The 27,243-nt window shown below is 36.5% G+C and overlaps 1 pseudogene; it reads right to left on the bottom strand.

Moving 5' to 3' along the window:
- LOC116481082 (GTP-binding protein SAR1a-like) overlaps positions 1-27,243 on the bottom strand; it is a 90,702-nt pseudogene that overhangs the window by 32,967 nt on the left and 30,492 nt on the right.

The following is a 27,243-nucleotide window of genomic DNA, read 5'->3' as shown; positions in this document are numbered from 1 at the left end:
GGTATTTCTAGTTCTAGATCCCTGAGGAATTGCCACACTGACTTCCACAATGGTTGAACTAGTTTACAGTCCCACCAACAGTGTAAAAGTGTTCCTATTTCTCCACATCCTCTCCAGCACCTGTTGTTTCCTGACTTTTTAATGATCGCCATTCTAACTGGTGTTATATTTTTAAAATATTTTGTCTCTACAGGACAGGTACTTGCTAAGAGGATAAAATATAGGTTCACTCTGGCTAAGGCTGAAACATTTCATTCGTATTGATTCAACATAAGGAGGACCTGGAAATGTTAACTATTACTTAGAAGGAAAATGAAAGATATTTAAAGCTTCTTCCACTCTAAATTCTGTGTTAAAGTGGAAAAAAACGGGATTAATTGAAGTGAAGATGAGAAAGTGTCCGTAAAGCTGACAAAAATGAAAAACCAAATATAATATGTGGTGTCGTAGAGGGTGCGATGGGATATACACAATCTCACTTAGTAACTTCTGTGTGTATCTAAGTCTGAGATTAACTGTGGTTGACCAATGATTAAAAACTAAACTAAAAGTTTCTGGGCAGTAACTTATTCTGCCTGTAAGATAACTACTAAATCCCCAGGGGAAAAGCGTAATAGATGGATAGAAAATTCCAAAAATTTTCTGTGGATTTTTTACATCTATTTTTCTGAGTTTCTAACCTTGATGGCATTAAAGATTTAAGAGTAATAGAATCACAGCTTAAGGAGATACGACTGTTTAATATAGAGTCAGCTGCAATATATAATACATATGTGAAGAGAGGCTTACAAAGTAAAACACTGAATTGCCTCTCTTTTTAAGACCAATGCCTTTCCTGTACTGTGGAGTCTCCCCAGGCTCCTCATATTATCAATTTTTCTTTCACTGCTTGACATTAATTTGTTCCTTATAGTAAATCATAAGCTTAATCAAATATCTTGATCTGAAGTCAATACATAAATAATTAAGAACCCATATAATGCTCCAGATACTGTGTTTCCCCTCCTCTGTTCCCAACCAAATTTCTTCTACTAATTATCTCTATGCACTATTTTCTCAACTCTCACTCACTTCCCAGTAATACCAATTGGACTTCTCTTTTTATCTCTCCCAAAGTGCTATGCAACTAGGTCATCAGTAATATTCATGGCTTTAAATTCTATTTTCATTTTCTGTCATTTTTTCACCTCTTTATAGTCTTTATTACTCAGAACACCTTTGTCATTTTCTTTTCCTCCTCTCTTTCTCCATCTTCTTTACTGGCCTTTTCTTCTTTATTCAGTCAGTAAATGTTGGATGTCCTCAAGATTCAAGCCAAGATTCTCATGTGTCCCCTTCTATTCAGTCCTTGGGCAATCTCATCAACTCCCATAGACTCAATCACTGTCTGTACACCTAACACTCCCACACAAATCTATCTCTAGTCTAATCCTCTCCCCTGAGCCCCAGACTCTTCCTTTCATACAATTACCTACTTAACAATAGATGTCATCCTATATTCCATATTTGAGTCATTGGATTAGTATCCATCTAATTCCATAAAGTAAAATTCCAGTCATCAACATTGATATCTCCTTCTCCCTCACTTCCCATATCCAGTCTTTCACTTTGTTTTGCCAATTTGCTTTCTAAATATGAATCAAATACATTCATTATGAATTGGTGTCCACATCTGCCATTCTAAACTTTCCCCAAAGTAGTTTGCATTGCAGCATGAGTAAGCTTTTTGAAATACCATTCTCATGTTGAATGCCCCAAGACATCAGCTACTTCTTGTTACTTTTAGAATAAAGAACAAAACCCTTAACATGGTCCAGAAGCCACTGCATGATCTGGTTTCCATGCATGTCTCTAGACTCTTTCTGAGCAACTCTCACTCAGCCCTCTTTCAGCTTCTCAAAAAGCCATGGTCTGTTCTGCCACAGGGCCTTGTACACACTGGAAGAACATCTGTGTAAGTCCTAAATTCTTTTCATTATTTGCTCTTGCAAAACATTACTTTGCATCAGAGTGATCATTTTCTTTGTAAATACATATTTAGTAATGAGGTTATTTGATTACTAACTCTCTGCAAATAAGAAATTATGAAGAAAAAGAAGAAGAAGAAGTAGAAGAGAAGAAGAAAGGAGAAGAGGAACTGATCCAGTAATTCCACTTATAGTAGTTTATCCTAGCACATAACTAGGAATGTGTACCTCAGAATATCACTAAATATCCTAGCACATAACTAGGAATGTATACCTCAGAATATCACTAAAATTTAATTGAATTGTTTGTAAAAATGTTGAAAAACTAGGGATAATATATTTTTCCAATGTGTATTATTTTTAAAATTATATATATATACAATCTAAATTTAGAATATATAATTATTAAACAAAAATGTGACTATACTTTGTGATCAATCACCTGTTTTTATTTATTTTATTTATTATTTATTTATTTATTTTTTGAGATGGAGTCTCATTCTGTCACCCAGGCTGGAGTGCAGTGGCGTGATCTTGGCTCACTGCAACCTCCATCTCCCAGGTTCAATAAAGCTGTGTTGATGATTCTCAAGACCAGGGACACCTGTGGCTGTGTGATTATTTGAGGTAGTTCTAATATATTTCCCTGTGAGCAAGTCAAGTCCTTTTAATGTCTGTGGGACTCTACCTTTACTCATGTTCTTCCTGTCTTTCTCTATTCCTTTCTTTTTGTTTTCTGCATTGACCCTACTTCCGTCACCTCAATCCTCCCTTTAACAACATCAATTTATATTTCTTTAACACTCTGGGATGCTGTGCTAGGCAATGGCGAATTAGAAAGGAATAGGACACAGTTCTTGTCATTATCAGAGTTAGAGATGAGGGAGAGGTTAAGTGTGGACCTAGGTTCCACCAATACAACTGGCTCCCTTCTCTAAGTTTGAATGTGATTCCCTGACTCCCCACAATGTCCCAATGTCTTGGTGATAATGGCAGCTATAGCAAGCATAGGACCACAGCCACTGCTTATGCGATTGTGCAGATTCCCCAACCAGTGGAGCATCCTAGCACGGGGAATGCCCAGAGGAAGAGGTACACTTTTCTACTCTGTACAACAGCTCAGGTTACTTCCCAAGCTTTGCGTCCATGGGGTCATCTCACCAAAAGGGGATGCCTTTGTGAAAAATTTACCCATAGAAGGTAGCTTTTCTAACTGACTAGAGAATGCCTCTAGTCATTGTGCTAGAGGCAGTCCCAGATGGTCTTGACTGCTAGAATCTTGGAGGAATATGAGATCTCCTGAAACCACAGATGTGGAGGTTTCAGCTCTGTAAAAATTGGACCACATAACATACTTGCTCCCCTGTAGCCCACATTCTAATCATAGGAGACAGACAATAGCCAAGGAAAAAGATGAGTCAAATAACTTCAGGTAGCACTTACTACTGTGAAAAAAAGCAAGAAGAATAATGGAATAGAAGTGCTGGATGCAGGGGTTGCCATTTGAGGTGTCCAGGGGTTTCTGGGCTGTGGATGACGAACAGCAGTGAGCAAAGAGAAGCTCTACAGAAGCAGCTTTCAAGGCAGAGGAAAATCCTGCAGTGAGACCCACTCAAATTATGAATAAAAGTCCATTATTCTGTTTATTTTGGCACAGTGATGAGTCACAAATTCATCAATTAATTAAAAAAAAAAAAAAAAAGGCCAGGCACGGTGGCTCACACCTGTAATCCCAGCACTTTGGGAGGCCAAGGTGGGCAGATCACGAGGTCAGGAGATCGAGACCACGGTGAAACCCTGTCTCTACTAAAAAAAATACAAAAAATTAGCCAGGCACGATGGCGGCCACCTGTAGTCCCAGGTACTCGGGAGGCTGGGGCAGGAGAATGGCGTGAACCCGGGAGGAAGAGCTTGCAGTGAGCCGAGATCGTGCCACTGCATTCCAGCCTGGGCGACAGAGCAAGACTCCATCTCAAAAAATAAAATAAAATAAATAAAATAAAATAAAAATAAAAGATAACCTCAGATTTCTGTGCTCTGAGGGAACCCAATACTACCACACAAAACTGTTCTTTCAACCTCTACCTTCCCCCTAAGTCAGACCTCCGAGAGCTATTCCCAAGTATATCAAGATAAATGAATGAGCCTGAGGAAGGTTCTAGTGTATTTTGGATTAAATCCCATACATTGTCATATATTTACTTGCATTTGCATAATAAAAAAGATAGTTGATGAAACAGCTTCCTCCGGTAGACAATCTGGTAAGCTCAGGAGGTTGTCCAGTGCAGGTAGTGGATAGATAACAGAGAGCAGAAGTAGTCAAATCACTGGCTTCTTTGTTTTTCTTTTAAACATAACTGGTCATTCTTTGTATCTTTCTTTTGGGTAACAAAAAAGAAAAAAATAAGCTAGCATCACCTTTTCCTATTTTGCAGGCTGTCTAATAGATATAACCTAAAACTATGTATGAAATTGAAATTTTATACTTATTTTTGACAATATTTTGCTGAGGCTTAATGAAGGTATTCATAATAGATAATAATTAGATATATGTTCCCTAAATGTCATGTCATTTCAGAAAAGAAGGAAATGAATTAAAAGATACTTCTATATCTAGATATGTTGTATAAACATTTAGGGAAGTCATTTATATAATGTGTGAATTCAGCAAACAATAGAAAAAGAAAAATAAGGATCTATGTGGCATTTATATTGGGAATAATATTAGAAAGAAATTTGCTTAAGCAGAAGTCAACAGAAACTCTGATTTTTCAAAATCCATCCTACAGATTTATCTGTTGCCCAACTTCAAGCATTCTTGGGATATTGCTGCAGGAACACTGGTGATCACACACTTACGGAAATAATAAGGCTGTGAGTTGAAGAATGTAATACATATGCAAATACATATGTCTTTTTCCTTGGTAAACAAATACATTGGATAGTAAATACACCATATTTATTATTTATTTAGCATACTTCTACATTTCCAGTACGACCTGACATTTCATCTCTTTGTTTCCTTGTGTTGAAGATTTTATATATTTCATTAATTGAATCAACCATGGGAAAAGCAAATATATCTCTACCATTACTTTGAAAAATGACAGGGAAATATATAGCATATGATAACTGCCAAATTAACTTACTTTTCAATAAAGTAGCCATGCCTTGATCATTCTGACCACTGAGTTATTGATATTTGAATTATTAGACTTCCCTCCACCTTTATGTACAAAGAGATCCAGCTTTATAATTAGATATGACTATTGAGAATATCAACACCATCATGAGGCTGGAATAAAAAGTATTTGTAGTATCTGTTCAGAATTTGCAGGAAACAATTGGGTAGCAAGTGTCAAAAACCACAGCTCAGTGTGGATTCAACAAATAGGGGAGTCATATGCTCCCTTGTCTCTTATCTGGAAAGTCCTATGGTAGGATGGCTTTCAGCTTTGATCCAGTGGCTCAACAGTAGAATATTGTGGTTTTTATTACTATCAGTTAGAGAATTTGAAATAAAGAGCAAGCTGTAGTTGAGGTCCAATAGTCATTTCCTCATAATATCAATATTTTATATTTTCTTTTTATCTACTTAGACTTTTATAATTTGTTGGATACAGGCTTCAGGCTTTGTGTTTGAACATATCAACATTGATTTCTTTTGACCTTTAAATTAATCAATCTAAAACATTAGAAAAGATTTGAAATAGCAACTCAACAAATATTAAATGCCAATCATCTTTCTGGAATTTTAAAATTAATATTTAAATATCATATGTCTTACTGAAATCAGAAACACTTTAAATTTCTTTTCTTTTACTTTTTTATTGTTCCATTTCAAGTGTTTGCTTTCTCAATATTCCACCTGCAGGACTCATGTGCTCACATGAGGCAACAATGATTTTACTCTATCTACCTAATCTGCACAGTTGCTTACAAACTTTTAGAGACAAATGTAAATGCGTGTGCCATTACACATAAGAACTGGGTGAGACAAAGACATGCATATAAATTGGTGTTAAAAAGACTTTGGTGAAATGTATACTGGGGAATAATAGACTCATTTATTAATAAAAAGCAAACTATGTTATCATTCTGATTCAATTAATACTATTATTAAGCTTTTAATACTTTTTGCTGGTTTCATTCTATTTGTACTTTGTTTGAGTTCATCTAGTACACTAACAATAATTCATGTTTTTAAAACCAAAATGATTATTTCAGTGTAATATTTAAGGGAGTTCAAGAAATATTGAAGGGCTTTGCCATTGGCTGTGATAAACTTCAAATTATTTAGTACAATATTTAAATCATGCAGTGTAATACCTGGGACTAAATATTTAGTAAGTATTTATTTCTATTCTTCCTCTTCTGTAATCTAGTTTTAATAAATGTTCTTCCTTCTTTCCTTCATTCCTTCCTCTTTTGTTCTCTCTTCCTCTTTTTCATGAGTCTTTCATTAGTTAATGCCTTATAGCAGTGCCCAATGCTTAATTACCTTCAGCAGTAGTTTTTACCCATGGCTGCATATTAGAATCACTAGTAAAGCCTTTAAAACATTCTGAGGATTCTGATTTCATTCACGTGGAATGAGAGCTGCTCATTGGTATTTCTTAAAATTTCCTAGGCTATTCCAGTGGGTTCAGAATCAGGAGATAAACAAGTAAACAATTAGGACGTAGTCATAGGAGAACAATAAGGAAAAAGTCAGTAGGCATTGGGGTAAGCACACTACCCCAATCTCAGGACGTATGGTAGGGTAACTCTTCCTAGGAGAAATGATCCTTGAGATAGGCAGATCCTTGAACAGCTGGCAGAGGCAGGGAGAAGGAAGAGAAGGAAGAGCTTTTATTGAAAGAGGAAAGGATACATGGAAACATGCAGTTAGGAATTACCCTAGCTAGGTGAACACATTGGAACCTAATGGAAAAAGAGACTAAAAAATTAAGTAGAGGCTGAACTTGGTGTGCCAAGCTAAGTGTTTAAATTTTATCTTATGAGATTTAACAGAAGATTAACAAGATACGATAGACATTTTGAAATTTTCACCCTGAGAAAATTATGATGGTTGAATTGAAGGGCATCTGGAATGACATCAAGGAGGTCAGTCAGAATGTTCTTGCAGTAATCCATGGAAAAAATAAAGAAATAGGGATGAGAAGAAGGATAGGACACATGGTTTCAAAAAAGGGCAAGAGATTGGGAGTTGTCAATTATGTCTTCACCATTTACGGCTTGAGCAATTAGTAAGATGGTGGATCCATTCAGTGGATAGAAAATATGGCCTGAGAACAGACTTTGGAAAGAAGCTGGTAATATCCATTTGTACAAATTGTATTTCAGATGTCTGTAGGATACCCAAGTGGAAAGATAGGTTTAGCAAGCAGTAGATTTATAGATCTCGATCTCCAGAAAATTCTTAGCTAAAAAGAATACAGACTATTATATTTAGAATATTAATCAATTTCTCTTTCTTGGGGAAGAACATGCAGACAGAAATGGAAGGAGAATCAAAGGCAGAGACCAATGTAACACCAACATTTAGTTGCTTACACTCACACATGTGCATGTCTCTTTCTGTGTCACTGGGAAGTGAGTGTCTAGCCAGAGATTACATTTCCTATGCACTTAGGAGTGGCTGCATGACTAGTTTTCATCCACAGAATGTGAGTAGAAGTTATGTGTGCCAGGTCTATATCAAGGCTTTTAAGAAGTCTATGCCTCTTTTTGTAGGTGCTTTTCCCCGCTTATTCTACTTATTTCAAACAATTGTAAGGTCCTAAAGGATAGCAGAGTGATAAGTGAAAGGCCCCTTGGTCTCTGTATAACCACAGAGTGGAAAGCAACTAAGAACACCAGCTTTGTACTGTGATATGAGAGCAAGAAACAAACTTTTCTCTGCTAAGCCACTGAAATTCCTTGGCATTATATTCCTCATCACATCTAGTCTCCTCTTTCTACCCTTTTCATCCAATCCTCCTTTAAAGCCTAGTTCAATTTCTTCCCTTATATAAATTCAACCTGGGTAACCCTCAGTGATGGTTCCTTGGTCACTTGTTTCACAAATAATAATGCTTTTTGACATGTATTATAATTTTAGTGGGATTTTCATGTATTTTGGTTTATCTTTTTACCTGTGATAGACAGGCTTGTATTCAGTATATTTATTGTATTTTTAAAAGGATTAAAACATTTTTCTTTTCTCCATAAGAAAATACAGTTTTTAACTAAACTTCAAAATAAACTAGCAAGTGGGAGAATTCTGAATTTTAATGTTGACTGAACAATTATGTAAAAGTTATTTTCATGTCAAGGAAATTAAGTCTGTCTGTGTTTGTGATTTGAATAATAAGAATTATATTCTAGAGAACAATAAACTATGAAACCAATTAGATTTCTGTGTTTCTTAATCAGCCATCCCAACATTTACCTTCACATTTAAAGTAATCATAAAATCCAGCAAACAAGTGACAAACTATGGCATTCAGTTTTTTATTTATAAACATTAACTGAATTAGCAAATCATTTACATTTCTTCGTATCATATATTTTTCATGGGCTTATTGTCATACTTTTTGGCTAATTTCATTCTCTCATAATAAGATGGTTATGAAATTTGCCATCATATTGCAACATTAATTTTATCTTTCAAAGCCAATCAAACATATGTTTTGTGATATAATACCATGTTAGATTTCTCAGTTCAGGTTATTGGTGTGATTTGGGGTGGAAGACAGAGAATTCTATCCCTTTGGACATAGAAGTAGACGTTTCTATACTGGGTCTCCCCACATCCTATAAGCTATCATCTCTGAAAACTCTTGGCCTGTAGCCCAACCAGTGTTCCATTCCCAAGTTTGCAGCTAAAATAAATGACTCTACATCTTTATTTCCCATCTATCAACCATATGGTAGACCACAGAGTTAATTTGTTATTCTGCTCTTTGGGGGTGAGGAGAATATTATAAATGGTTTAATTAGATTTCTTTTTTAGAAGGAATCATTTCTGCAAATGTGAAGCTTTGGAAATGATGCCTAAGGGACAGAATTAGGAAAGGAAAATATTTTTCTAGTAAAGGCATGAAAGTGTTATGGCCATAGCTCAAGGATGATGAGACAGGAAGAGTGCGGGTGATTTAAGACCACACTACCGCAAAGGCTTTTATTCCATCATAACCATTTTGGTAAAAAAGAATAACAGGTCAGAAGATATATTTAGAACACTTTGCTGCTTCTGTTGCAGTGTTAAAACTTTATTTGTCTTTGTTATTTGTCATACAGAAGTCTGTACTTCAAAAGAAAGATGGCATGACTTCAAATGGATCTTCCAGAACATGCATTCTCCCCAGAAGAGCTCCAGGATGCTTGTAATCAGGGTGTAGCATTGCTGGGCCTCCTTGTGCTGCTACCTTAGTGTGGAAAGTGAAGGCAAGAAGTGAAGCAGAAGTAGCCATGGTATTTCTAGTTTCTACATCCACAGCATCTGAAATCTAGTGTTATGTCAACTAGAAATAATGACTAGAGCTAAGTAGTTTCAAACTGAGAAAATGCATTGATAGATAAATGCTTTATATTGATAGTTTTTTATAGGTTTAAAAAATTAATAGTTTCTGAATTTTTGTAATATAAAACAATTTGAACATGCAAGTACCTAAAAGTGCCACCTAGATGATGGTATGATATTTTAATAGCTTATGACTGTGAACCACAATTGTCGCATTTGGTTTACTGAAAATCAGTTGTTTATCTTCTAAGTGTCAATGGAGAATAGGGTTTCCATGATGCACAGCATACAGATCTCTCTTTTAAGATGAACTTCTAGGCTTAGATTTGAATAAAGTTCATAGTAATAGAAATTTTAAGTTTTTTCTAATAGAAGTGAGGAAGCATTGGAAATAGGTTGTTAAAATGAGTGATTAAAATGAGTTTAATGCTGGTCATTAAATAGCATTTAAAACCACATTGTAAGTGACTGATTAGTAATTATAGTCTATTTCATTCTAGTTGCTGTGGAAGCTTAATATTATTTAATCATCCAATAAGAAAATATATTGTTAACTTATATCAGTGTTTAGAATTCATAGACCACTCAATGGATGATGATGTACATACAGACCACAAATTTTAAATAAAATAAAACTAGGTCTGTATTAGTCTGTTTTCATGCCGCTAATGAAGACATACCTGAGACTGGGCAATTTACAAGAGAAAAAGTTTTAATGGACTTACAGTTCCACCTGGCTGGGGAGGCCTCACAATCATGGTGGAAGGTGAAAGACATGTCTCACATGGCATGACAGCAGACAACAGGAGTGAGAGCCAAATGAAAGGGGTTCTTCCTTATAAAACCATCAGATCTTGTGAGTCTTATTCACTACCACGAGAACAGTATGGGGGAAACGGCTGCCATTGATTCAATTATCTCCCACTGGGTACCTCCCACAACATGTGGGAATTATGGAAGCTACAATTCAAGATGAGATTTGGGTGGGAACACAGCCCCAAACCATGTCATTCCATCCCTGGCCCCTCCCAAATCTTATATTCTCACATTTCAAAACCAATCATGCCTTTCTAACAGTCCCCCAGAGTCTTAACTCATTTCAGCATTAACTCAAAAGTCCACAGTCCAAAGTCTCATCTGAGACAAGGCAAGTTTCTTCTGCCTATGAGCCTGTAAAATCAAAAGCAAGTTAGTTACTTCCTAGATGCAGTGGGGGTACAGGCATTGGGTAAATACAGCCATTCCAAATGGGAGAAATTGGCCAAAACAAAGGGACCACAGGCTCCATGCAAGTCTGAAATCCAATAGAGCAGTCATTAAACCTTAAAATCCCAAAATGATCTCCTTTGACTCCATATTTCATATCCAAGTCACAATAATGCAAGAGGTGGGCTCCCACAGCCTTGGGGAGCTTCACCCCTGTGACTTTGCAGGGTATAGCCTCCCTCCTGGCTACTATCACTGGCTGGCATTGAGTGTCTGTGGCTTTTCCAGGTGCATGGTGCAAGCTGTCAGTGGACCCACCAGTCTGGGGTCTGGAGAACGGTGGCTGTCTTCTCATAGCTCCACTAGGTGGTGTGCCAGTAGGGACTCTGTATGGGGGCTCTGATCCCACACTTCCCTTCCACACTATCCTAGCAGAGGTTCTCCATGAGGGCCCTGCCCCTTTAGCAAACTTCTGCTTGGGCTCCAGGTGTTCCCATATGTCCTCTGAAATCTAGGCGGAGGTTTCCAAACCTCACTTCCTAACTCCTGGGCACCCGCAGGCTCAGCATCACGTGGAAGCTGCCAAGGCTTGGGGCTTGCACCCTCTGAAGCCATGCTCTGAGCTCTATGTTGACCCTTTTCAGCCATGGCTGAAGCAGCTGGGATGCAGGGCACCAAGTCCCTAGGCTGCACACAGCATGGGGACCCTAGGCTTGGCCCATGACACCATCTTTTCCTCTTAGGCCTCCAGGCCTGTGATGGGAGGGTCTGCTGTGAAGACCTCTGACATGCCCTGGAGAATTTTCCCCATTATCTTGGAGATTAACATTTGGCTCCTAGTTACTTATGCAAATTTCTGCAGCCAGCTTGGATTTCTCCTCAGAAAATGGGATTTTCTTTTCTATCACATCTTCGGGCTGCAAATTTTCTGAACTTTTATGCTGTTTCCCTTATAAAACTGAATGCCTTTAACAATACCCAAGTCACATCTTGATTGCCTTGCTCCTTAGAAATTTCTTCCACCAGATACCCTAAATCATTTCTCTCAAGTTCAAAATGCCACAGATCTCTAGGGCAGGGGCAAAATGCTACCAGTTTCTTTGCTGAAACATAACAAGTGTCACCTTTGCTCCAGTTCCCAAGAAGTTCCTCATTTCCATCTGAGACCACCTCAGTCTGGACTTCATTGTCCATATCACTATCAGCATTTGGGTCAAAGATATTCAACAAGTTTCTGCGAAGTGAAAAACTTTCCCACATTTTCCTGTCTTCTTCTGAGCCCTCCAACCTCTTCCATCCTCTGCCTGTTACCCAGTTCCAAAGCTACTTTCACATTTTTGGGTATCTACAGCAGCGCCCCACTCTACCAGTACCAATTTACTGTTTTAGTCTGTTTCACACTGTTGATAAAGATATACCTGAGACTGAGCAATTTACAAAAGAAAAAGTTTAGAGGACTTATGGTTCCACATGGCTGGGGAGGCCTCACAATCATGGTGGAAGGTGAAAGGAATGTCTTACATGGCAGCAGACAAGAGAAGAGTGAGAGCCAAATGAAAGGGGTTTTCCCTTATAAAACCATCAGATCTCATGAGACTGTTTCACTACCATGAGAACAGTATGGGGGAAACTGTCACCATGATTCAATTACCTCCCACTGGGTCTCTCCTACAACATGCGGGAATTATGGGAGATAATTCAAGGTGATATTTGAGTGGGGACACAGTGCCAAACCATATCAAGATCTATCATAGCTTTTAATATAAGAATTAAACATTTCAAAAGTAAAAGTAGTAGCTTTTTTAAGTCGTGAGAGTGGTTAGAAACCTTTCATCAAGATATTTGTTTCAGACTTAGTAATGTACTTTGGACCAAAAATCAAGTTTCATATACTATCTAAGCATCAAAAAAGTGGTTTTTAAATTCCTCTTTACTTCTACTAAGTTAGAAAATTCAAAGCCAAAATGATAGGTCAGGAATGAAAATAAGCATTGGGTGAGAGGGTATTAGGCATAATGTTTGAGATTGGAACCCAGTATCAAGGGGATGCTGACTGCATTCTGGTTCTGCCACTAATGGGCTGTGTGACCTTGAGACAGTTTCCTGACCCCTCTGTGTTTGTCTCTTCAGCTGTACAGCGAGGAAAATAGTGCCTGATTCTTAGGGTTTTGGTGAAAATTAAAGCAATTAATGTAAACAAAGGTGTCAAAAGTGTGCCCACCAACACATAGTAGGTGTACAGGAAATGCATTAGCTCTTCTTATTTGTTGATTCTGTTATCAGGACCAATTAGCCTGGGCACAACAAGGTGGACACACCAGTGGTTTTTAACCCATGTTCATTCTAATTTGACACAGCTCACTGCAGCCTCAACCTCCTGGGCCCAAGCAATCCTCCTGCCTCTGTCTCCTGAATAGCTAGGACTATAAGGGTGCACTACCACACCCAGCTAATTTTTATTTTTTATTTTGTAGAAATGGGGGTCCCACTATGTTGCCCAAGCTTGTCCTGAACTCCTAGGCTCAAGTGATCTTCCCTCCTTGACCTCTGAAAATATTGGGATTACAGGCATGAGCCATCGTATCTGGCCTGAATATTTTGAAAATCATCCTCAGCAAATTCCTATATATTCACGTGGAGCACGGATATAAATATTATGGAACGATTCCTCATTGAGTACTGTTCTTTGGCACTCCAATGACGATAGATATATAAGCACTTAAATGCTGGAGGTTTGTCAGTTTTTAAATCAGAGAAGGCACTACATTGTTTCCTGATTTACTGGTTTAATAAATTCTTCCTTGCCAAGTAATTATTCATGTTCATTTGATAAATTTAAATGTAGTTAAATATATATATTTAATTAAATTGAATGTATATGTATTTGAATATGTGTACATATATTCAAAGAACTTTTTTCTCTAACAAGTGAATAAAATCATTTATTCAGAGAAAATTTTACTCTAACCAGTTGCTCTAGAGTCTGCTTTTTGAAGAATTACAAAATATTATTCTGAGCATTAAAACTCAAGATATTTTATTCCTGAGTGTTGGGTTCAGGCCATTTGTGATAGTAAAAGTTCCCTTATCTACATAACTAAATGAGTAAGCCATTTGAAATAAAAAATTTACAGGTATGTTTCCTGGAATTAAGATAGTAAGAAATGTTTTTCTCTGTCCCCATGTTTTTAAAGTTTATTTCTCTTTTTAAAAAATGTATTAGTAATAGTATTTTTGATTGACAATTCATAATTGTATACATTTAAGGGGTACAATGTAATGCTTTGATATATGTATACAATGTAGAATGGTTAAATCAAGCTAACTAGTACATCTATCATCTCACCTACATATCATTTTTTAATGGTAAGACATTTGAAATTTACCTTTTTAGTTATTTGGAAATACACCTGCTGTGCAATAGATCTCAAAACCTATTTCTCCTGTCTATTGGAAAATGTTCGCCCTTTAGTCAACAACTCCCTATTCCCTACCCCCCACTCCCAGCCTCTGATAACCATCATTCTACTCTCTACTTCTATGAGTCCAACTTTATTAGAATCCACATATAAGTGAGACCATGCAGTATGTGTCTTTCTGTGTCTGGCTTAGTTCACTTAACCTAACGTCCCCCAGATTTATCCATACTTTTGCAAATGGCAGGATCTCCCTGCCCGCTTTTTAAGGCTGAATAGTATTCCATTGTATATACATATCACATATTTTAAGAAAGATTTTTTAAATTTAAATTTATATTCATCTATTAATTAAAAAACTCCTAGGCACAATAGAAGGATATTTCTGTGTTAGAGGATCTATTAATATAATTCAGCATATAAATATCTCATTATTAATAATAGCTAACTTGCACTGAGCACTCACCATAAGCACAATATATGTTAGTAAATTTAATTGTCACAGTAACTCAATAGGTCCTATATTATCCTCATTTTACAGAGCCACAGAAAAAGTGACTTGCTCACAACTATTAGCAGAGCCAGAATTAAAACTCAGGAAACTGTCTCCAGAGATAACACTCTTGAATACAACAGTAATAACCTCTTAAAACAGAAAACTTATGATTATTTTCAAGATCCATTTTTTTATTTGAGATGGAGTCTCATTCTGTTGCCAGGCTGGAGTGCAGTGGCACCATCTCGGCTTACTGCAACCTCCGCCTCCTGGATTTAAGGGATCCTCCTGTCTCAGCCTTCCAAGTAGCTAGGATTACAGGCACATGCCACACGCCCAGCTAATTTTTGTATTTTTAGTAGAGAGGGAGTTTCACCATGTTGGCCAGGATGCTCTCTGTCTCTTGATGTCGTGATCCGCCAGCCTTGGCCTCCCAAAGTGCTGGGATGAGAGGTGTGAGCCACCGTACCCAGCCTCAAGGCCCATTCTTAATGAAAACTCAAAAAAATGAATGGATGGATACATTGTAATTGTTATATATATATATGTGTGTGTGTGTGTGTGTGTGTGTGTGTGACTGTAAAATATGGTACACAAAGGATAAACACTTCAGTCAGGAAAAAGCTAAGTTACTATTTGTAATGAGTAAAACTGAAAAGTTAATCATTATCTGCAGATGATATGTTTATTTACTTGGAAAGAAAACAAAATAAAAGACTTTTTTAAAGATCTATTCAGGTGGGTAGGCAAGATTCCAAGATGACCTCAAGATTCCCACCCTTTGGTATACACTTCTTGTGCGATCCTTTCCTCTAGAGAGTGAGAGAATGTGTGAGCATGATAGAAAATCACTCATGTAATTAGATTACTAATGTGTTGACTTTGCATTAATCAAAAGGGAGATTATCCTGGGTGGGCTAAACTTAAATCAGAGGAGCCTTTAGGAGAAGGAGATGCATCAGAGGAAAGTATCTCTGCTGGCTTAGAAGTAAGCAAACTTTCAGGTGAGCCATGTTGTGAACTGCATATGGGGGCCGCATAGCAAGCAATGGACTTGTATATTGTCCTTCCCCCTACCTTTTACATGTTGCTTCCAGTAGGGAGGATAGGAAGATCCCACGGCAGAGACAAAAAAGTGTTCTCATTTATGAAAGAAATGATCACCCGTCATCTGGAACTACTTAAGATAAACTGAAGAGACTACAACGTGACCACATCAATGGAGACAAAAGGCAACATGGTTGGAAGGGCTCACTGGCATTATGGAGCAACACTTAGGAAACCTCATAGAATTATCAATCTCTGGGATACTGACAGTTTACCAATAAGATTAAAGTCATCATGGTTCAGATTGAATCAGCACACCTACACCATTCTTGTGGCCCAATTTCACACAATCCCAAGACAGAATATCATGCAGGCCAGTAGGAGCCCTCCTAGAATTGAACTGATGGTGAAAAAGCATACCCAATTCTTTGTTTCCCAAACTGAAGAACCTTGAAAAAATAATAAACTTATTAATAACAATCTCATCTTCTGCTAATTTTAGAGACTTTGAGTACACTGTAATACAATATTGAAATTTGATCACCTTCATATGGATAATTTTTGAATATATGAATAGTTATATTGATAGTTTTTCTTTTAGAATAACATAATAAGAGTAACAGTGAGAAAAACATTTGAAAAGGAATAAAATTAATCAAAACTACATCTTTTCACTGGTGTGGCATAATTGCCATGCTCTTTGAAATGGCCAGCTTACTAACAAGAAGTAAAGACAAGATTCTGGCTTTGCCGAATTATAAGTCCTTGACCTTCTGAAATCTAAAATCCTCGCTAAAGAATTTGAAGGGAGTCTTCTTTAAGTAACTTCCTAGGGTTTCTGAGGCAATACAAAAATAATTTTAATAGTTAGGCAGGAAAAGGCATACTACATATACACATTGCTCTTCTCTGATTGGCTCTAACATGGATGGATTGGAGACTGCAAATCTAACCTCTCAATTTAAAGTAAATTAATGAAAGATTCATGTTTCAGCCAAGCAAATCATTGTATGAAACTAATTGGTAACAGATGTCAGCAAACAAACAACAAAAAAGTATAACTAGATTCAATAAGAATCTGGCCATGCAAATGACAGCCCAATTAGATTCAGATCCCAATAGGTGCATGTGGAAAGCATTTATGTGCAATATGATGCATCTCCACTCAGCATCTTCTTCTGCCTCCTTCCTTTGAGTGACTCAGATGAAGATTGGAAATGGAGAAGGCTCCGTGTTGAGACTGATTACTGGGAACATGGTTAATACATTTCTTCCTTTTTAACCAGAAATTTTATAGAACTTACTGTCTCAAAAAGGCTAAAATACTTATAGTATTCAATTTGGATTCATGGAAGATTTCAGTAGTTTCTAGGTAAGTCAGAGACACTTAAATATCATCTTCCAAATTTTATAAAACATATTTGAATGAGATCAAGTCTTCTCAGCTAAGGATTTTTTCTTCCATCAGTAAAATTTGAGGGAAATAGGAAACCACTACTTTGGACCAAAACATAACAAACATGTAGTATCATGTCCTAGCTGAAGTAAGCAGTGAACAAATAAAATCAGTTTTCTTACCCTCTAATGCCACCTTAAAGGTATGTCTGGAATACACAGGTAATGCCAATATATACTCCTACGAATTCTGCATGACAGTCCTGGTTGTTCTATATCTTTGCCGACATTTGATGTTGTCTGTTTGGGTTTTTTTGTTTGTTTGTTTTCTTGTTTTTGTTTCTTTAGTTTTAGCTTTTCTAGTGGGCATGAGGTGATATCTTACTGTGGTTTTAATTTGCATTTCCCTTGAAGTATAATGATATTGTGTATTCTTTTCATGAAATAGTTTTTTTGGTAATTTGTTATTTACATGTTTGCCTACTTTCTTCTTACTAAGTTATGAATTGCTAGAGGGTAGAAGCTTAATTCTTGCTTATTCTTTTTTGAGAAAAAACTTTATCTTCCTATAAAACCTATTCTTCTCATCTTCCTTGCTATGCTTCTCTTTACCTCTCACAGCCTTCCTTTTCCAGTATCCTGTGGTAGGCGGTAAGAGAACTGCCTAGGCTGGGTGCAGAATTACCATCTGTAACTCCTAGGATAACTTTTCTTCTCTTATCTATTACTTCCAGATTATACCTAACAAACAACAAATAGTTAATCAACAGAACAATAAAATGCATTGACAAGCCTTGTGATGTTTATTTATTTAAACAACGTAAAAATATTGAATTTTGTGATTGGCTTTTTTAATTTCTCAGAAATTACTTTATCTGAAACTGAAACAAATCATTATGCTGCCTGTATGGGCTTTTTCACTTTTTCATTGTTATAGGTATTAGTATTATAAGTTATCTCAATACGCTTGGAGCTAAAATCTCAAGTTTAACATAAAGCCACGTATAATGAAATTAGCTCTTCAAGTCTTGATACCTTTATAACAACAGGCAAGAAATAGAGGCAGTGTAATCTTACTAACAAGAGAGTAAGATGTTTTAAAATGTTGCTTCTGCACTAAGACATTCAAATAAAAATATCTTCTAAATAATTTGTGTAAAATAATTGATATTTTTATGCTAAAATGTTTTATCAGAGTCACTTTTCCATTAGACTTTTGTGTGCACCAAATGAATTGCTAGGCTATTAAAAAGATTATATCTCTCTACTTGTCCTAAGTGTTGTGAGGTTTAGAGCTGGTGAAGAACTTTGATTTCTGAAAGCAAACAGAAATGCTAAACAATGTTGGTAAATCACCAAGACCAGAGGAAGCAAAACAATCACTGAGATGTCCTGCTGGAATATTGCTAATGCCACCTCACATTTTATTTTTGCCCTTTAACTCCTTTATTTTTGCTTTAAAATTCTGCATTATTGACGTACTTTCAAACGTAAACCACATCATAGTATGTTAATAAAGCTTAATTCTTCAATCATTCATTTAATAATTCTTCCTTCATTCCACAAGTTGTAAAAAAAATCTATCAGCTTTGATAGTAGGGAAATTTGATGGTGGGCATATGATAGCTCACCAGTAGTTTGTTAGTAACTTACTATGAAAAAAAAAAAAAAACAAACAAAAGAAGGGAAGGAAAGAAGCAGCTGGTACCTGTGGTTTAGGATCACTATGTTAAGGGTATCCCTTCTTATCACATTAATCCTCATGGAAATCTTGATGTCATGATTATATCTCAGTTTTCCCTAGGAGGTTTAAGCAAGATTAAGAAACTTGCTCAAGGCTTAAGACCTAGTTAGTGTTCGAGGATTCAAAACCACGTCATGTCACCCTGAAGCTACCAAGCTTTCTACTATATGGCTTTAGCAGCCAAAGAGCCATCAACTTTTCTCTGGTTACCTGAACATATTTAGTGACAACTAATTCTTTTCTCCCTATAATCCTACTAAAAAGAAATTCAATTCCAAAATAACTTAGAGCTATTTTTATGATACTAGGCACACAAAAGACTATAGGTTTACCAAGCAGTTTATTCTATAATCATTAAAAAAGCCCTTTGTTCTGTACGTTGCCTCAGTTATGTGGATCAGGTGACAAGGAGACATGGTAGATGAAAACTGAAAAGTGCTCTCTGATCCTGGCAGTATTTATTTTTATTTATTTGCACTTCATCCCTCCATCAGACAGTACCTTTTCAAATAAGTAAAGGCCATGAAAAACTTTTCTGTGACATGTTTTCCCTTTCCTTCCGCCACATAAGCAATTGTAGATACTCAAAGCTATTATTGATAAGGCATTTGTTTAAAAAATAATTCATCCCAATGGACTTTTTCAATTTTTTTGTGTGTACAATATGTAATACTATTATTAACTGTGGAAAGTTGATCAAATATCTGGTATCAAAAATACACATTAGATTATTAAAATATAAGAACATGATAAATAACATTATAAATTATAAATTCTTAGTGTAATCACAGATCTTTAGGTTATGTACATAAAACAGCCTCAGTTATTATTTAGCTCACTCCTTAATTTCTTCAATGGAGAGATAAAATGACTAAGTCAATTTTTATCAGTTTTGGAAAAAGTTACCCTTTTAAAAATAGACTATAAAAGGTTTATACGAACATCTAGTGAGCTAAAATTAATTAAGCTTTCATTTAATCTTAATTAATTTTAAATTATAGAAAAGTTGCAGAGCTGATGGAAATTTTATTGCTGTAGTTTACGAAGATTAGTAGGATGATCTAGGGGCAAATACTAGAAAATTTCTCTCAGTGCATATTTTCTCTTCTTCCTATGGAAATAGAACTCCTTAATTTTAGCAATTCATGCCCACCTCAAACGATGTCTGCATTTTTAAAAATTTCCCTACAGTTAAGTGCAATTCTACATTTTGCTAATGGGTTCTAAGTGGACATGAAATGCCCAACTTCTGAATTGTATCCTTAAAGAAAGGAGACATGCTCTCTACTACTCCTTTAACTATCTGCCGGCGGAACACAGAGGTGATGGCAGAGGTCGTAGTAGCCATAAAGTATATGAAATTAAAATAATTTGTTGGCCGGGCGCAGTGGCTCATGCCTGTAATCCCAGCACTTTGGGAGGTTGATGCGGGCAAATCACAAGGTCAAGAGATCGAGACCATCCTGGCCAGCATGGTGAAACCCCATCTCTACTAAAAATACAAAACTTAGCCAGGCGTGGTGGCAGGTGCCTGTAATCCCAGCTACTAGGGAGGCTGAGGCAGGAGAATCACTTGAACCGAGGAGGTGGAGGTTGCAGTGGGCCGAGATTGTGCTACTGCACTCCAGCCTGGTGACAGAGCAAGACTCTGTCTCAAACAAAACAAAACAAAAAATAGGTTGTTGAGGAAGGCAAGCAGAACAACATGTAAGAAGATCCTAGATGATTAAGTAGCTATCACATCTTCCCTGGACTATATATCCAGATGTTTGGAGTAAAGAGAAATATATTTTTGAGACAGAAATATATTTGCACCTTGTTTAAGTCACTATTTCACTACTCTCTGTATTCTGAATAATAAAACCTTTATATTCCTCTTCTTATGTAGCAGTTGTTTCTTTACACCTCACAATTACCCCCCATGAAACCCAGAAAGCTGGTAATTTTTTTTATGAGAAAGACTGGGGAACTGTTTAACCCCAATCATGTCCCCCAACTAACTGGTAGATTATTTAGCCTTGTTGACATATGAGTCAAGCATTAATAAATACATGTTAGAGGCTAGAAAAACAACAACAATCGTTTGAACATTCCAATCTTAGCCTCAGTTTTTCTGGCTTCATTGAGTTTTCAACGTAAAAAATAACATTTAATCAAACTTTCAGCTAATAAATTGTATTTTTATTCAAAATTCTGATATCCAAGTCATATAGCTAAGTGTAGAAAAAGAAAATAGAAGTCAGGTTTTCTTTGCTCTTTATTAAAAGAATTGGCATATATTTCGTTTTTTTTCTTTCTTTCTTTTGTAAAGCTACATGTCTTTCAAAATCTATTGGGAATACATTTTAAATCAATGCCAGGTTTGCCCTTTTGTCTACCAAAAAGACTACAGCAGTAATGACATCACTTCCCTGCTCCTGAAAAACTGCTTCAAATTCAGTAGTAAATGTTAGAAACTCATTTGTTATCCTTTGTTTATAAAAGCAGAAGTGACAGAATTATTCTTGCAAATTGCTTTGATAAATGTTATTCCTTTGGGATTAAGCATTCCTGAACTCTTTTCTGCTTTACTGATCTCTTTCATGTAATCCCTTTGATAAAGCCTAGCTTCAGTTATGTATTGGATTTCCTTCCACTGTTTAGAGATTCTGGTTAAATTGTCTGCCCACTCTCCAAATATGCTCCACTCTTTAGGGCTTTGCCTCTTCCTCTCTAAAGGATAATAACTATTAATGTAGATGAAGAACACAGCATTATTGTAAAATCACGTGGAGAGTACATAATAATGTATCTCAGATTTTATTATTTTATAATTTACCCATATAAATAATTCTTCCTTTTCAGATGAATTTTCTTTGACAATAAATATTGATTATGGCTATGTTTTAAAAGAAACTTAACAGTTTACATGTTTATGATCCTGGGTTTTGGTTGAATATTTAAAACACAATAAACTATATTATTTCTTCTGGTTTCTGGTAGAGGGCAAGGCATGCGCCAGCATACTGAGATGATTCTGGACATAACCTTTTAGTCCTCAGTATGATGAGTATTAAACATGTATTCTTCTGTCTCTTAGCCTTTCTTTGCTCAATTAGTTCATGACTCATTTTTAAAAAATCAAGTACATTCTATGCTTCATTTTAAACACGAACATAGAAACCTCTATACATTTTAATTTGTATTTTAAAGTATCGCATTCAGATTTCTGAGGTGGCTTGAAATAATGTAACTGTTACATTTTTATTATTTCAACTAATCGAAACTTTATCAATCAAGACTAATGTATCTATTTCATTGTACCAACAGAGCAAGTTGGATGATTTGGCCCATGGCCAATAGGTAGAGTGGAAGAACCATGAAGACACACTATTTGTCCAATTTAGTCTATTGTTTCTGGGCCTCTGAGTTAAGAAATAAAATATACATGGAGAAATATACAAGAGAGAAGAAAGTAAAGAAACACCACTTTTCTCGGGAGGCTGAGGCAGGAGAATGGCGTGAACCCAGGAGGCGGAGCCTGCAGTGAGCCCAGATCACGCCACTGCACTCCGGCCTGAGCGACAGAGCGAGACTCCATCCCCCGCCCCCCCCCCAAAAAAAGAAACACCACTTTTCTAAATTACTAAATAGCAGAATTTGCATTATGCTTGATAAGTCTCAGTAAAATGGGACTTTATTTGAACATGAATTAAGAAAATGTTGCAAGAATATGTCAAAATTTTTAAAAGACCATGATTTAACCTCCAAATCCAAGAGACAAGCTCAAAGCAAATCGAGGACACAGATAGATTGCCCCAGGTTGGAGGGAACAAACACTTACTTTCCTGAATGCTCATAATGCAGAGGATTTTTTTCTGCCCACTATATTCTCACAATTTAGCTGTGTGAACCCAACACTTACATTGACCCATTCTTTGCTTCCCCTCTGCCTTCTGCCATGATCGTAAGTTTCCTGAGGCCTCCCCAGCCATGCAGAACTGCGAGCCAATAAGCTCTCTTTTCTTCATAATTACCCAGTCTCAGGTATATCTTTATAGTAGTGTGAAAATGAACTAATATAGTTGGGAAAGAGGTTGAAAGTTGATTGTTTTAGTGACATGCTACAATGTGCCTCCATTGTTGGAAGTGAGACATTCAAAATTAGTCATTCTTATTTTTCTCTAGCAACTAAAAAAAAAAAAAGTGAAGACATGTTGGTGTAAAAATAATTATAATATTCACAATAAAGTGATATTAATTATTATACTCCAAGATGTAATAGATGGTATAATATAACAAGATGTTATAAAATCTTCTTGATGACTGACATATTTAATGTGGCCTATAGCTATAAAATAATGCCATGAGTAAAACTTTTTGGAAAGCATTAAAAGGTAGGGGAATTGATGTGTTGATTATGAAACAGTTTTCTGATAACCTGATGGATACAGAAAACTGTGAAGTGCGACAATGATAATTTATGTATAATATGTTGACTCAGAAAAAACCTAACTCTGAAACTCTAAATGAACTTGAAGACACTTTCTATGAGGATTATGTCAAAAATCATGAGTGTTAAACAGCAATAGCAAGAACTAGAAATTTCTGATAATCAGTCAAGAGAAATTAGTCAAGGCAATACAATCTAAAGATAATCATAAGTAGGAATGAAAGGTGTTATTTTCTCCATGACCTAGAAACAAAAGAACAAAGCACACTAGAAAATGCCAAATACACTAAGGTCAATAAGGCAAAAATAAAAGCCAGGAGAAAAAAACAATGATGATTTGTTACCTTGACATCAGTGGCAAGCCTCCTGCAGAATTCACCTTCAAGGTCAAGGAGTCAATCAAGCATAGTAAGTAGAAATTTTGAGAATTTTAAGGATTTGGCATGATGCAAAAGAAGTAGCTTAATGGAAATAGGAGGTAGAGCCAAGATGGCCGAATGGAAAACAAAAAAAGGCAGGGGTTGCAATCCTAGTCTCTGATAAAATAGACTTTAAACCAACAAAGATCAAAAGAGACAAAGAAGGCCATTACATAATGGTAAAGGGATCAATTCAACAAGAAGAGCTAACTATCCTAAATATGTATGCACCCAACACAGGAGCACCCAGATTCATAAAGCAAGTCCTGAGTGACCTACAAAGGGACTTAAACTCCCACACAATAATAATGGGAGATTTTAACACCCCACTGTCAACATTAGACAGATCAACGAGACAGAAAGTTAACAAGGATATCCAGGAATTGAACTCAGCTCTGCACAAAGTGGACCTAATAGACATCTACAGAACTCTCCACCCCAAATTAACAGAATATACATTTTTTTCAGCACCACACCACACCTATTCCAAAATTGACCACATAGTTGGAAGTAAAGCTCTCCTCAGTAAATGTAAAAGAACAGAAATTATAACAAACTGTCTCTCAGACCACAGTGCAATCAAACTAGAACTCAGGATTAAGAAACTCACTCAAAACCGCTCAACTACATGGAAACTGAACAACCTGCTCCTGAATGACTATTGGGTACATAAGGAAATGAAGGCAGAAATAAAGATGTTCTTTGAAACCAACGAGAACAAAGACACAACATACCAGAATCTCTGGGACACATTCAAAGCAGTGTGTAGAGGGAAATTTATAGCACTAAATGCCCACAAGAGAAAGCAGGAAAGATCCAAAATTGACACCCTAACATCACAATTAAAAGAACTAGAAAAGCAAGAACAAACACATTCAAACGCTAGCAGAAGGCTAGAAATAACTAAAATCAGAGCAGAATTGAAGGAAATAGAGACACAAAAAACCCTTCAAAAAATTAATGAATCCAGGAGGTGGTTCTTTGAAAAGATCAACAAAATTGATAGACCGCTAGCAAGACTAATAAAGAAGAAAAGAGAGAAGAATCAAATAGATGCAATAAAAAATGAAAAAGGGGATATCACCACTGATCCCGCAGAAATACAATCTACCATCAGAGAATACTACAAACACCTCTACGGAAATAAACCAGAAAATCTAGAAGAAATGGATAAATTCCTCGACAAATACACCCTCCCAAGACTAAACCAGGAAGAAGTTGAATCTCTGAATAGACCAATAACAGGTTCCGAAATTGTGGCAATAATCAATAGCTTACCAACCAAAAAGAGTCCAGGACCTGATGGATTTGCAGCCGAATTCTACCAGAGGTACAAGGAGAAACTGGTACCATTCCTTCTGAAACTATTCCAATCGATAGAAAAAGAGGGAATCCTCCCTAACACATTTTATGAAGCCAGCATCATCCTGATACCAAAGCCTGGCAGAGACATAACCAAAAAAGAGAATTTCATACTAATATCCTTGATGAACATTGATGCAAAAATCCTCAGTAAAATACTGGCAAAGCGAATCCAGCAGCACATCAAAAAGCTTATCCACCATGATCAAGTGGGCTTCATCTCTGGGATGCAAGGCTGGTTCAACATATGCAAATCAATAAATGTAATCCAGCATATAAACAGAACCAAAGACAAAAACCACATGATTATCTCAATAGATGCAGAAAAGGCCTTTGACAAAATTCAACAACCCTTCATGCTAAAAACTCTCAATAAATTAGGTATTGATGGGACGTATCTCAAAATAATAAGAGCTATCTATGACAAACCCACAGCCAATATCATACTGAATGGTCAAAAACTGGAAGCATTCCCTTTGAAAACTGGCACAAGACAGGGACGCCCTCTCTCACCACTCCTATTCAACATAGTGCTGGAAGTTCTGGCCAGGGCAGTCAGGCAGGAGAAGGAAATAAAGGATATTCAATTAGGAAAAGAGGAAGTCAAATTGTCGCTGTTTGCAGATGACATGATTGTATATCTAGAAAACCCCATTGTCTCAGCCCAAAATCTCCTTAAGCTGATTAGCAACTTCAGCAAAGTCTCAGGATACAAAATCAATGTACAAAAATCACAAGCATTCTTGTACACCAATCACAGACAAACAGAGAGCCAAATCGTGAGTGAACTCCCATTCACAATTGCTTCAAAGAGAATAAAATACCTAGGAATCCAACTTACAAGGGATGTGAAGGACCTCTTCAAGGAGAACTACAAATCACTGCTCAATGAAATAAAAGAGGATACAAACAAATGGAAGAACATTCCATGCTCATGGGTTGGAAGAATCAATATCGTGAAAATGGCCATACTGCCCAAGGTAATTTATAGATTCAATGCCATCCCCATCAAGCTACCAATGACTTTCTTCACAGAATTGGAAAAAACTACTTTAAAGTTCATATGGAACCAAAAAAGAGCCTGCATCACCAAGTCAATCCTAAGCCCAAAGAACAAAGCTGGAGGCATCACGCTACCTGACTTCAAACTATACTACAAGGCTACAGTAACCAAAACAGCATGGTACTGGTACCACAACAGAGACATAGATCAATGGAACAGAACACAGCCCTCAGAAATGATGCCGCATATCTACAACTATCTGATCTTTGACAATCCTGACAAAAACAAGAAATAGGGAAAGGATTCCCTATTTAATAAATGGTGCTGGGAAAACTGGCTAGCCATATGTAGAAAGCTGAAACTGGATCCCTCCCTTACACCTTATACAAAAATTAATTCAAGATGGATTGAAGACTTAAGTGTTAGACCTAAAACCATTAAAATCCTACAAGAAAACCTAGGCAATACCATTCAGGACATAGGCATGGGCAAGGACTTCATGTCTAAAACACCAAAAGCAATGGCAACAAAAGCCAAAATTGACAAATGGGATCTAATCAAACTAAAGAGCTTCTGCACAGCAAAAGAAGCTACCATCAGAGTGAACAGGCAACCTACAGAATGGGAGAAAATTTGTACAACCTACTCATCTGACAAAGGGCTAATATCCAGAATCTACAATGAACTCAAACAAATTTACAAAAAAAAAAACAAATAACCCCATCCAAAAGTGGGTGAAGGTCATGAACAGACACTTCTCAAAAGAAGACATTTATGCAGCCAAAAAACACATGAGAAAATGCTCATCATCACTGGCCATCAGAGAAATGCAAATCAAAACCACAGTGAGATACCATCTCACACCAGTTAGAATGGCCATCATTACAAAGTCAGGAAACAACAGGTGCTGGAGAGGATGTGGAGAAATAGGAACACTTTTACACTGTTGGTGGGACTGTAAACTAGTTCAACCATTGTGGAAGTCAGTGTGGCGATTCCTCAGGGATCTAGAACTAGAAATACCATTTGACCCAGACATCCCATTACTGGGTATATACCCAAAGGACTATGAATCACGCTGCTATAAAGACACACGCACACGTATGTTTATTGCGGCACTATTCACAATAGCAAAGAGTTGGAACCAACCCAAATGTCCAACAACGATAGACTGGATTAAGAAAATGTGGCACATATACACCATGGAATACTATACAGCCATAAAAAATGATGAGTTCATGTCCTTTGT

The sequence above is a fragment of the Hylobates moloch genome, unplaced genomic scaffold (assembly GCF_009828535.3).
Source record: "Hylobates moloch isolate HMO894 unplaced genomic scaffold, HMol_V3 SCAFFOLD_3, whole genome shotgun sequence".
Taxonomy (NCBI): Eukaryota; Metazoa; Chordata; class Mammalia; order Primates; family Hylobatidae; genus Hylobates; species Hylobates moloch.
Note: the sequence above shows the minus strand (reverse complement) of the source record. Positions and strands in the feature narration are given on the sequence as shown.